At 42.8% G+C, this 13,103-nt stretch overlaps 1 long non-coding RNA gene across 1 annotated transcript; it reads right to left on the bottom strand.

The window, feature by feature from the left end:
* Positions 1-2,656: 2,656 nt before the first annotated feature.
* On the bottom strand, positions 2,657-4,437 carry LOC125088357 (uncharacterized). The gene is made up of 3 exons (XR_007123695.1): positions 4,175-4,437; positions 2,992-3,202; positions 2,657-2,754 (listed from the first exon to the last, which is right to left on the bottom strand). It is a non-coding gene; the product is annotated as an uncharacterized LOC125088357 (long non-coding RNA).
* Positions 4,438-13,103: the final 8,666 nt, after the last annotated feature.

Here is a 13,103-nt window from a genome sequence, read left to right as displayed (position 1 = left end):
ATTCTGACACGGACTACAATATGGATGGACCCTGAGGGCACTACATTGAGTGAAATAACCCAGCACAGGGAGACCAATACTATATAATCCCACTGATACGAGGTTCCTAGAGTAATCAATTTCATAGGGATAGAAAGTGGCACGGTGGGTGCTAGGGGCTGGGGAAGCAGGGAGCAAGGAGTTATTATTTAATGGGGACAGATCTTCAGTTTTGCAAGAGGAAGAATGTTCTGTGAATGGAAGATGGTGATGGATGCTCACCGGTAAAAAAAAATTTACACAAGGGGCTCATTTCTTAATGCCACAGAACTGGACACTTAGGAGTGATTACAATGGTACATTTCATGTTATGTAGCTTCCACCACAGTTGTAAAAGAAAAAAAAAAAAAGAAGAAGAAGAAAAGAAGAAAAACTAAATCAAGAGTTGGAGAGAAAACTGAAGCCCAGAGAAAAGGGCACTGGGAGGAGGCGGGTATCTCACCACCAAGGACAGCATATGCATCTAGCTGGTGTTGGGTCCCAGGCTGGCTGCAGGAGAAGGGTTGGACCCTCCCTGCCTCCTTGGGGGCTGTCAGTGCAGCTGGGGAGTCTAGATCAATGAACTTGGAGTCATTAGGAGATAAAATGAGACAGAACGTGATCACGAGCCACAAGGCAGAAGGTAGAGTAGGGGGAGCAGATTTTTTTTTAAAGATTTACTTATTTACTTGAGAGCGAGCACAGGGAGGGGACTAGGGAGAGAGAGAGAAGCAGACTTCCCTAAGTGCGGAGCCGGACTCGGGGCTTGACCCCACAACCCTGAGACCACGACCTGAGCCAAAATCAAGAGTCAGACGTTTAACCAACTGAGCTGCCTAGGCACCCTGGGGAGGCAGTTTTTCCAGAGATAAAATGCCCGGTGACTAGAATGTAGACTGGCAATGGAAGAAAGAAGGGGTATAATTCAAATCAATGCCATTCAGTGTCATTTTCCGCAGGCTCACTGGGCTCTCTGAGGTCCGTGGCAAGGGTCACGAGTGAGATTCATAATCACCCACAACTGGTGGGAGGGCAACGGCACTCCCAGCAGGGGCTGGTGTTGCTTCCTGCTGCAACAAGAATTGAATCTTATGTTTATCATCCATGCTCTAATTTATTCATTCATTTACAAGCGGTCCATTCATTCATGAAGACAGAGGGAGAGAGAGAGCACTTAACCGGGTGCAGGTGTGAGAAGCAAAGCAGCTCCTGCCTTGTAGAAGCTAACACTCTAATGGGAGATACAGACATTTGCAAGGTCATCACGTGAAGAAATGTAAGTTCCAACTGTGACCGGTGTTGTGCAGAAGAGTCTCGTGGCATAGGGAGAGCCCATGAGTGGTGACATGTAATGGTATCCAAGTGGGACAAATAGCACCCATAGAGGCCTGGTAGTGGAAAGGAACAGGGCGTAGCCAAAAAATCCACCTGCCTAGAGTGGAAACTCTGGCAAAGCATTTTGATGGGGTCCTCTCTTGTGCCCCAATTGCCTTGCTTGTCCTCAGTTCTACCCCACCCCCCCACCCCATTCCCTAGGGAGGCCTTAGATGGGCTCCAAGTTTCTGGAACCTGGGGCTTAGTTCACCTCTCGTGTAATTGAGAACACGCTAGCTGACCTGAGCTCCCTCTTTCCCTATCACCATTGCCTGACTCAAGATTTCTCCGTCTTCATTCCACCTGCTCTGGCTGAAAAGTGTCCTTTTGTCCAACGCCAGATACTTATTGGACTTCACCAATTTTGAGATGCGCTTTTTTCTTTAAAGATTTTATTGACCTTTGCGGGGAGGGGGAGAGACAGAGGGAGAAGGAGAAGCAGGCTCCCTGCTGAGCAGATATCCCTATGCGGGGTTCGATCCCAGGACCCAGAGACCATGACCTGAGCCAAAGGCAATCACCTAAATGACTGAGCCACCGAAGTGCCCCCTTTTCCCTCACATTTTAACATCATTGAAACTGGGAGCAATATGACCAGGAGCAATCGCGATATCACTGGTGTGACCTGCACGTGAGTGTCAAAATTTGCACAAGGGCCTTATTTCTTAGAAGGAAATTCTGAGGACAGTAGTGCAGGATTCTTTTAAGAAAACACAGACGTCAATGACTCAGAGCTCAGAAAATCGTTCTCTGAATATGAAGATGGTTAAGGAATATCTTCACTAATTTATTTCACTTAGGTTTTCCTTTTAATGTGTACAAATGAATGATCTCTGATAAAAATCTATGTTTATGTAAGTGTGAAAGAGCGCTTTCATTACATACGAAATACAAATTCTAAGTGATTAAAGAAGCATTATAATACTTGAGTTGCCAATGACTTTTTACTTTCTTATTATATAAAATAATGATGCATTTTACAATTGACGGAGTCGATGAAATTCGATAAAATGCACTCATAAATGTTAACACTGTTTTTCACCTCCTCCTACCCCACCATACACCCAGGATATCCTTTGCGCATTCTTACGCATCTAGCCAGAGCTGAATAATAACTTCTAGAATGACGTGGATGAACAACCAGATACCTGCAAGTGATAATTACATTCTCCAATATCGGCAGAGAAAATGTGTTTGGTTCGCTCAGAAAGTAAATCATCGGGTGAACACACAGGAGGAAGTCTGAGTCAATACGGGAGGATAATTTATTGAAATATTAATTAGAGTCTGTTCTCCCTCTATCTTCTGCTTCAAGCAGGTAGGCGGGCTTTGTAATTCTTGGCCTCTGGAGTCTTAGCAGGGCTGCAAAGGGAAGCTGTATGAAGTTGAAGGCTCTTCTGATCCTTTGGGAGAGGAAAGCCATTGATGAGAAGGTGTACAACTGTTGGAGTGGGCTGGGGGTGCTCAAGGGGAGCCTTTACGTGAGAAGCAGGGAGCTAGCTGGCCTGAGCCCAGAGAAGCAGTTCGTGGAGACTCATCTAGGTCAGGACCTGATCCCCACGGATGGACAATCTCAGAGTTCTAGAGGCTGGACCTTACCTCCACAGTTCCTGGCCTCCCCAAAGGTGTTTGGGTCTCATGCATGGAAGGGGAGCTCCTGGCTTTGCAGCAGCCTGAGGGGACCGTGCAAGAGGAGACAAGAGGGGCTTTGCCCTGCATGAAGTCCTGGATGTCCACTCTTCTCAAGAGATGGGTGGCAGGAGAACAAGGCAGAGAACTCAATCGATCTGAAGTTACAGGTCCCACCAATCTTGGAGCATGAGCCTCCAAGTCAGAACCAAGTAACGGGATATATTGTATCTTGTGCACTTGAGTTTGTAAACCAACATCCACAGAGCATCACACCAACAAAATTATTCTCCAGGCTTGGGCAGCTAAGCATCCCCTTCCTTGAGCGTGGAGTCGGGGTCTCGGGGAGTCTGAAGTGCTCAGATCCTGCTGGAAGGAGAGCACTTCTAGAAGCCTGAAGGCTGGGGCTCCCTGCATGTCTGTCACTCCGGAGACAGCTTTAATGGGCTTGCTGTCACGTGTCCCTAGAAGACCAGCCCCCCTGGACGGGGCTGTTTGCAAACTCCTCTCCAAAGCAGCTTCCCTTGAAGAGAGTTGCTACACAATCATTACAAATTGATTGCAAAAGAGCTAACAATCATGATTAAATCATTAAATTCTTGTCTACGCTTCAGAGAGCGGTGAGAAAATTAACTTCCCACCAACCTAATTTTTTCCTGAACATGAAATAATGATTTTCTGCCCGTCTAATTACAAAGCCAACATCTGATCAAGCCAGCATCCAGAGGGGATTATCGCATGCACGAGTATTAGACCTCATTACCAGCTTGAGTGCAAAATTATTACATCTTGTAATTGGATGGTGAGATTTATATACAGATCGGCCCGGTTTCTGTAAGATTGTAATTACAAGCTTCGTTGGTTAGCTACTTATCACTCAGCACAGAAGAGAGGAAAATAAGCAACAGAAAAGGCATTTCATTAACCCATAACCCTATCAAGGGAAAGCCACTGTAACACCCATGTCTGCATTAGGGAGAACAGCTAAATTCACAGATGAAACAATTTATTATACTCTTTGCAAATGGGATTGCATTTTGTTTAACCCCTAATGAACTCTTTGGGTAAAGTGTCTGAACAAACCATTCATTTTATAGACAACTAGGTTCAATACAGTAATTATAAGGGGTAACTGACTGAGATAAATGCTCACCTGCTCAGAGCAGTTGATTAGAGACACAATTGCTGGGCGCTTGGTGCCTGCACAAAGGGCCGGGGGCTTCCTGGAGCGGCTGGAAGGGAGCAGGATCCCGCCTGGCAAATCCACCCGACTCGGCGGAAACTCCGCTCCTGCGTTTGTCAAGCTTGGCTGGATCTTGCGAGGTTTAATAAAGCCGCAAGGACGACACAGTTTAACAATTTTAGAGGCACTGGGGTGGAAAGCAGAAATTTAAATACAGCCTGATGAGGGCTCCTCTCGAGCTCCAGATGCGCGGCCTAAATTAAATGTTACCTTTCCGCATGTTTATGGCACAACAATGGGCCTCACACAAAGTCGGTGGCGTGGCGGGGGTGTGGAACTGAAGGAGGGTGTGACGCTCGTGGTGGGTTATTTTTCAGCCTGCTGACCTGCAGCACTGCCTGCCAGGAGGCAGCAAACTACAGCTTGTGTCCTCTGCTTTTGTAACCCGCTGAGCGCGGTGTACTCCCGGACACGTGAAATCTACATGACGCTCAGATTTCAGTGCGCATAAAGTTTTATTAGAACACAGCCACGTTCCCCTGTTTGTATTGCCTGTGGCTGGTTTCCGCAACCATAGCAGAGCGGCAGAGCCAGATATATTGACTGTCTGGCCCTTTAGACCACGTCTGCCTTTCCTTTTTTGTATTCCAGCACCTCGCCCAGGACCTACCACATACTCAGTGCGGAGTCAGTGTTTGTTGAATAAATAAGTGAGTGTGTAGCGGAATGGAATAGGAATCAGCAGACACGGTCTAAAGGGCCAGATAGTCAATATTTCTGGCTCTGCTGAAGAAGCAGGAAGATGTTGATTTAGCTGAAGATCCATCCTGTTCAGGTCTACTTCCCCCCAGGACCTGTGAGGAGCCAAAGAGAAGGTAGAACAGACGATGGAAGAGACTGGGTCCCAATTTTACTCTTCCAATCCAATTGTCTTTGAAGTCAGTCTTCCCCTGGACTTTTCCATCTTATGAGCCAATAAAGTAGCTTTTGGGCTTGAACCTATTGTCACAACAGAAAGAATGTACCTAATTTGTACAAGAATAATTATAAAACTAGGCAGAACTAAGTGTCATGTGCATGGTGTTAGGAGAGCTTGATTCTCCCAGGGTCTCAAGGAATCCTTCCTGGAAGTGGTGGACTTTGTGCCTGGGCTCAGAAGACTGTCAAGGTTTTGATAAATAGAGAAAGGGAGTGACCGAGCTCCAGGCTGGAGGCTAAGCATGGGCAAGAGCTAGAGACCAGTCAGAACCACATCAAGCACATTGGTCTCTTCTTCTGCATCACTTCTAAGTAGCTGATTCCCAGAACACCAGGATACATGAACCCCAGAGCTGGGTGTACATCTGCATCGGGAGGTTGTGAAGGTCACCACCACCCAGAGATGACAGCAGGCAGACTCTAGTTGTCTACAATGATCTCCTCCTTTTCATGTCCATACCTTGGTCTACTCCCCTTCCCGGGAGTGTGGGAGAAACCTTCACTTTGCTTCTAACCAATAGGCTACGGCAAAGGCAAAGATCTGTATGCTGGAACTATAAAACACTGATGAAAGAAATCAAAGAAGACCTAAATAAATACAGGTAGGCTATGTTTCATGACTAGAAGATTCAGTAGTTTGAATGTGTCCATTCCTACCAAAGAGATTTATAGATTAAATACAACTCAAATAAAAATCCCAGCTGGAGTCTTCACAAGAACCTGCAAGCTGATTCTAAAATATACATGAAGAACAAAAGGAACCAGAATAGAGAGCTATAGGTCTGGCCCCCCTTGCTGTAACTCTGAAGGACCATCTGGTTCCAGAGCCCCCCATTAAGTGAGCCGAGGCCTCGGTTGCAACTATTTGTGGGATAGTTTCTTCTGCCCAGTCTTCCCTTCCTCACCTCCTCACAAGGGGTATCTGCTGGGACCAAGACCTAGGGGATGAGCCTCCACCTTAAGAGTCCGTTTCCAGGGAATCCAACCGAATTCAGTGGATTTCAAGCCATTTCTTTCTTTCTTTCTTTCTTTCTTTTAAGATTTTATTTATTTATTTGACAGAGAGAGATCATAAGTAGGCGGAGAGGCAGGCGGGGATGGGGAGGAACAGACTCCTTGCTGAGCAGAGAGCCTGATGCGGGGCTCGATCCCAGGACTCTGAGATCATGACCTGAGCTGAAGACAAAGGCTTTAACCCACTGAGCCACCCAGGCATCCCATCAAGCCATTTCTATAAAGAAAAATGTTGACTGCTCAAGGAGTAATTTGATAGTAAAAAGAAAACCAGACTAACGTGACACAGAAAGTGTGGCTTGGGTCCACATTACCTACAAATTTATCTCTGATTCCTGACAAAGCTTAGGGGGAAAAGGAGATTTTTAAAAGGTATGTGTATACTATAGGATTACATTTAGGTAACATTGTTCAAGTGACAAACTTGTGGAAATGGAGAACAGGTGCATGGTTGCCAGGGGCTAAAGAGGGGGTGGGGAAGGGCAGGAAGTGGATGTGGCTACTGGGGGAACATGAGGAACCCGCATGATTAAGGGAAATGTTTGATATTTTGACTGCATTGCTGTCAATTTCCTAGTCATGATATTTCAAGATGCTGTCTTTGGGGGAAACTGGGTAACGGGTACATCGGATCTCTTTGTATTATTTTATTATTTCTTCCAATTGTGTGTGGACCTAGAATGGTCTGAAAATTGAAAGTTTAATTTAAAAAAGAAAAAAGAAGAATACGGCAAAGGGGATGGGATGTCACTTCATGGTTAGGTTACATAAAAATATGGATTCTGCCTTGTTAGTGAATGGTCCCTATTGTTTTCTAAGCCTGCACATGTTGCTAAAGCAAGCCACCACGTCATCGAAGAGACCCATGTAGCAAAGGACTGAAAGTGGTCTCTGGCCAACAGCCAGTTAGAAACCAACGCCCTCCATCTAGCAGCTGCTAGGAACTGAATTCTGCCAGTGATCAGGTGAGCTTCGAAAAGGATCCTTCCCCAGTCGAGGCTTCAGATGAAACCCCAGTCTGGCCAACCCCATCATTCAACCCTGAAGCAAGACCTCCAGAAGCTGTACCTGGATTCCTGACCCACAGAAACGGAGAGACAATAGATGTCTATTATTTGAAGCTGCTCAGCTTGTAGTAATTTTTCATACATTTAGAGATAGCTAATGCTTACACCAAAACAATCAAATGCTGGAATTTTGAAATTTTATTTTGTTCAAGATAATACAAGAGAAAGAAGGTGGATGGAAGGAAGCTTCAGGAAGGGGGAAGGGATGCTGAGCTATCATTATTCTGGAGTTAAATTCGATGTTAGTACCTCTTGAATTTTTCCTTCAAGTTATCATTAATGTCAAAAGAGCATGCTTAAATATCTAGACCTGTGGTTACCAAATTTTAATGATCAGGAACCACAAAGAGAAAAAAAATTGCACTCTCTCTCTCTCTCTCTCTCACACACACACACACACACACACATATGTCTGTACAAATATGCATAATGGACAATATATTCTATATGCTTTTTCTTCATTGTCAGCCTCTCCCCATGAGAATGTCAGATCCATGAAGGCAACATAATTGCACGGCTTATTACCACAGCCCAAGGGCTCTAGATCAGTGACTGGCTGAATAAAGGAATGAATGTATATGAATGCACATATACAAAAAAAACGAATTTTTGAAATGATGAGAGGAAGATAAAATGAGCAGTTATTTTTAATATTTTTCTGATTGTGAGGCTGTCATGCTATCATTAGTTAATTCCTTATAGCCTACTATCCTCTATTATTGTGTCAACAATAAGGATGTTTTAAATTATGTTTTTGTTAATTTCAATTGGTTTTAACCCAAGTTCTTTCAGATCTTATTAGATAACCATCGTTTTTATCTCATGCTATGGGTGATCAAAGGCCCGTGTAAGGAGAGGGAGTGACAGCCTGACTATACTCTTCACTTCTACTGGTTTTATTATTATGAACTTTAATTGTGGTTTCTTCATGGGAATCTTCTTCAGCCACTTGTCCTTTTTGTAAAGGCTGAATTAGTTAAATAAGATAAGATCATCTATAAATCCAATTAAATTGCTACGTGGAAAATACAACTCCTTAGAATGTACTGAAAGAAAAAAACATCTATCCCTCCTCATGGCAACAACCTCTCTTCTCAGAATTCCTTGTAGAATACATAGGACATATAAATTTTGTGACATAAGACAGAGTGAGTGCCAAACTGTAAATGTAAAAACTGTTAAAATTTCATTTACTTCCTGAGTTTTAGATTTTAAAAATAGATTTATTTAAGGATTTGATCCTATTACCAACAATCTATTGTCTGTCCTGTATCAATACCACACTGTCTTGATTACCATTGGTTTGTAGTGAGTTTTAAAATCTCGAAGCATGAATCCTCCTAGTTTGCTTTTTTTCAAGATTATTTTGGCTATTTGGCATCTCTTGAAATTCCTTATGAATTTTTAAATCAGCTTGCCAATTGCTATAAAGAAGTCAGCTGGAATTCTAATAGGGATTACAATGAACTTGTAGACCAACGTGGGGAATATAAACATTTTAACGATGTTAAGTCCTACAACCTATGCACATGGGATATTTTTCCAATTATTTAGATTTTATTTAATTTCTTTCAACAATGTTTGTAGTTTTCATAGTGTAAAGTTTTCACTTACATTATTATTTTAATTATTTATTAAATTACTGCATTTTAATCTTTTTCATTATCTAATTATTTCATTTACGTTATTCCTAAGTGTTTTATTCTTTTTGTTGTTATTGTAAACTGAATAGTTTCCTCAATTTCATTTTCAGATTGTTCACTGTAAGGGCATCTAATGCAACTGATATTGGCATACCAGTCGTTCACCCCGTAACCTTGCTGACTTTCAGCAAGAATGTCAAGACCATCTGAGGGGCACCTGGGTGGCTCAGTGGGTTAAAGCCTCTGCTTTCAGCTCAGGTCATGGTCCCAGGGTCCTGGGATGGAGCCCTGCATCGGGGGGGGGGGGGGTGTCTCTGCTCAGCGGGGAGCCTGCTTCCCTCTCTCTCTGCCTGCCTCTCTGCCTACTTGTGATCTCTGTCTGTCAAATAAATAAAATCTTTTAAAAAATAAATAAATAAAAATTAAAAAAAATTTTTTTTAAAAATAATAAAATTTAAAAGACCATCTGATGGGGGAAACAATAGTCTTTCCAAAAATGGTGCTGGGACAACTGGTTAGCCACAAGCAAAAGAATAAAACTGGATCCCTACCTCACTAGATTTTAAAAAATTAATTCAAAATAAATCAAAGACCTAAATGTGAGAGCTAAATCCATAAAACTCACAGAAGAAGACATAGGAGTCACTTGCACTTGGAGACCTTGCACTTGGCCAGGGACTCTTAGATATGACACCTAAAGCATGAGCAACAAAAGAGAGAAATAAATAAATTCAAATTCAGCAAAATTAAAGACTTGTGCTTCAATGAACACCATCAAGAAAGTGAAAAGACAGCCCACGGAATAGGAGAAAATATTTGCAAATTCTATACCTGATAAGGGACTTGTATTTAGGATATGTAAAGACAAATATATAAAGACTCACAGAGACAAATAACCCAATTTTTTGTAATGGGCAAAAGAGATGACCAAACACTTCTCCAAACAATATGATACAAATGGCTAATAAGGACATGAAAAGCTGCTGGACATCAGGAGCCATCAAAGAAATGCAAATCAAAACCCCAGTGAGCTACAACTCCATATCCACGAGGAGGTTATAATCAAAAAGTCAGACAAACAAGAGTTGGTGAGGATGTGGGAAAATTGCAATCTTCATAGCCTGCCGGTGGGAATGTGAAGGGTGTAGCTGTTTTGGAAAACAGTCTGATGGTAGAAGACCATGTGTTACATGATTCCATTCATGTGAAATATCCAGAATAGGGAAGTCTATGGAAAGAGAAAGTAGATTTGTGGTTGCCTAGGGCTGTAGGAGGTTGAAGGTATAGGGGCTACTGGCTAAAACCTATCTTTTGAGGTGACAAAAATGTTTTAAAATTGATGATAAAAAGTGGCACATACCTGTGAATATATTACAAGCCACTGGATTGTCTACCTTAGGTGCATGAATTGAATAGCATGTGAATTACATCTCAATAAAACTGTTAAAGTATTTAAATATATATTCTTTCCTGCTGGCTTGAATATAAACATAATGGCTGGAACTTGAGCAGCCTCCTTGGGCCATTGAGGAGAATTATGATAATGGAGCAAGATGGTGGAAGGACACTAGATCCTGGTCACCATGCAACCTCACCCAAGTTCCTGACTTCTTATTTCTGTACTTCTATTCCATGACAGAGAAGTAATCTTCTACCTTGTTGGGTCTTTAAAATGGTAGATAGAGAAATTCTGATACTATCTTCTCATATCTGATTGAATAACACTATTTTCTTCCTTGTTAGATTGCAAGATGACTTGAGAAATATGGTGGGTTTAAAGGCAGAGCCCAAAAACCACAGTAGCTATTATGCCATTCCCCAGATATTCCCGGCCCCTACATTTCAGGCCTATAGTAGGATTTCTCTTCCTGCTCCTTTGTGGTTGGGTGGGATAATGGAATTCACAATAAGAAATACATATTCTAATCCAACCCAATATATACCGATATACTTGACCACATAGAATCCTGAGACAGATCCTTATCTTCCCTGATGCAAAACATACGATTTTTCTATTCCATCCAGTGCATTTCTTTTCTGCCCCATTTATTTTAAATATTGATCTTGACTCACTAAATTCATTTTCTTACCCACTGAAAAGTCGTAAGCTGTGGTTCGAAAAACACCGCTGTATGTAGCTTTTACAAAAGATGATTTAGAATGTACACCCACTGACAAGGAAACGTGTCCAGAGTGTAACACTGAGTAAAAAAGGTCAGAAAATAGAATGAATAATATTGTCCCATCTAGTTTAAATGCGTGTATGTGTATGTGCATGTATTTCATCCAAATAGAAAAATAGCCTGAAGTCATAGATGAGCAAATAAACAACAGGAGTCCTCAGAAGAGTGAGAGTGGGGATTTGTGGATGATTTCATTTTCTTTTGGTTTGTCTTCCAGCTTTTTCTATGGTAAGTATCTATTATATATTTTAAAATAGATTTGTTGCATTTAAAAAACCAAGAATAAGGGTGTACGGAGTCTTGTCTGAAATGAGTAAATGTAGTCCATAGCAAGAACCTGAGAACCCCACTCAGTTAAAAAAGCTCAATTGTTGGGGGCCTGGGTGGTGCAGTAGGTTAAGACTATGACCCTTGGTTCAGCTGAAGTCATGATCTCGGAGTCACGAGATCGAGCCCCACATTGAGCTCCACACTTAGCACAGAGTTTGCTTAAGACTCTTTCTTCCTCTCCCTCTTCGCTTCCCCCCTCCAAAATAAATAAATAAATCTTAAAAAAAAAAAAAATAATAAAGCTCAACCTCATGTGGACTTAGGTCTCAGCCAACATCCAGTCTAAGGGCTGAGATTAGGTTCTGGTCTCCTATAACCTGCAGTGTACTAAGCAACTTTGTCCTCCCTCCCTCTCTTCCTCCAACCCTCCCCTCCTTTTTCTCTTCCTCCCTCCCTTTCTTGCTTGCTTGCTACAAACATTGATGGAACACGCCAGGCACTGGGGATTCGCAAAGGAAAAATAACAACTCGGGCATAGGGGAGGGCTGAGCTGAATTTACTGGTAGGCACAGCAGGAAGGACCTGATCCAGCACAAGGGCTTAGGGTCTATGCGATGGGGCCCTTGGGGGGAAGACCTGGCACAGGGTTTTTATAGCCAAGTAACTCAAAAGGTTTCCTAGCCCAAGTTCAGCTGTGAGCATCTGCTGAGCAACACCATCTGTTTTCTGAGAAGACCTTACCCCATTTTTTGCGGGGAGGGACCCTGACCACCTGCCCTCCTGCAATTTCTCACACCCTCCAGGCTCATTGTCAAGATCATCCTCCTTTACATGAAAGTCCAAGAATCCTTAGAATGGAGAGGTAAATGAACAAGACTGAGACCAGATTGCTGTCTTCAGGAAGCTCACATCCTAGAGCTAGAGTTAGTAAAAACATGAGAAGTTCTTTGGGTTACAATAAGTCTGTGAAATAACAAAACCAAATACTGTGGCAGAGAGAACTGGGTGGTACTTTAGTGCATGGGAAATCAGGGAGGACTTCTTGGAAGAGGTGACATTTGGAGTCAAATCCCAAATGAAGAAAAGAAGTCAGCCTCGAGGAAGAACACACTGCCAAGGGACTAGCAAGTGCAAGAGCCTTAGAGGAAGAAGATCTTAGTTTGCTCCCGGACCCCAAAAAGGCCAGCTGTCTCGAATGTGAGCCAGGCTGCAAGCAGAGGCTCCAGACAAGGGCAGACAGGTCTACCATACAGGCTCTGGTGGCTCTTGCTAAGGGCTTGGGACTTGTTCTGAAGTACAGTGAGAAGCCAGTGAAGGAAAGTGGCACTTTGTCAAAAGATGACACCTCCTGTTTGTTACCATCCACGAATGCCACGAATGTCACAAACACCCCAGTATATTGCACTGAAAAGGACACAGCATCGTTAATGCAGGATTTTTGCCCCGAACTCCCATGAGCACATGTTAGACCGGTGCTCTTCAAATGTCATAAAACACTGAGGAATTGTCATGGGTAGGAAACTCGAAAACCCTAGATGTCATGTGGGAGCTGGAATTGCAACCTGGGACATTAACGTCCTAATGTCAGGAGAAAAACGGATCAAATTTGAGTAAGGTTTGTAGTTTGATTAATAGTTTTGTATTCGTGTGAATTTCCTAGTTTTGATTACTTACTATGACTCTATAGGCTGTTAACACAGAGGAAAGCCAAGGGAAGGGTCTATGTAAACACATACTATTTTGA

Source organism: Lutra lutra, chromosome 17, assembly GCF_902655055.1.
Source record: "Lutra lutra chromosome 17, mLutLut1.2, whole genome shotgun sequence".
NCBI classification, from domain to species: domain Eukaryota; kingdom Metazoa; phylum Chordata; class Mammalia; order Carnivora; family Mustelidae; genus Lutra; species Lutra lutra.
Note: the sequence above shows the minus strand (reverse complement) of the source record. Positions and strands in the feature narration are given on the sequence as shown.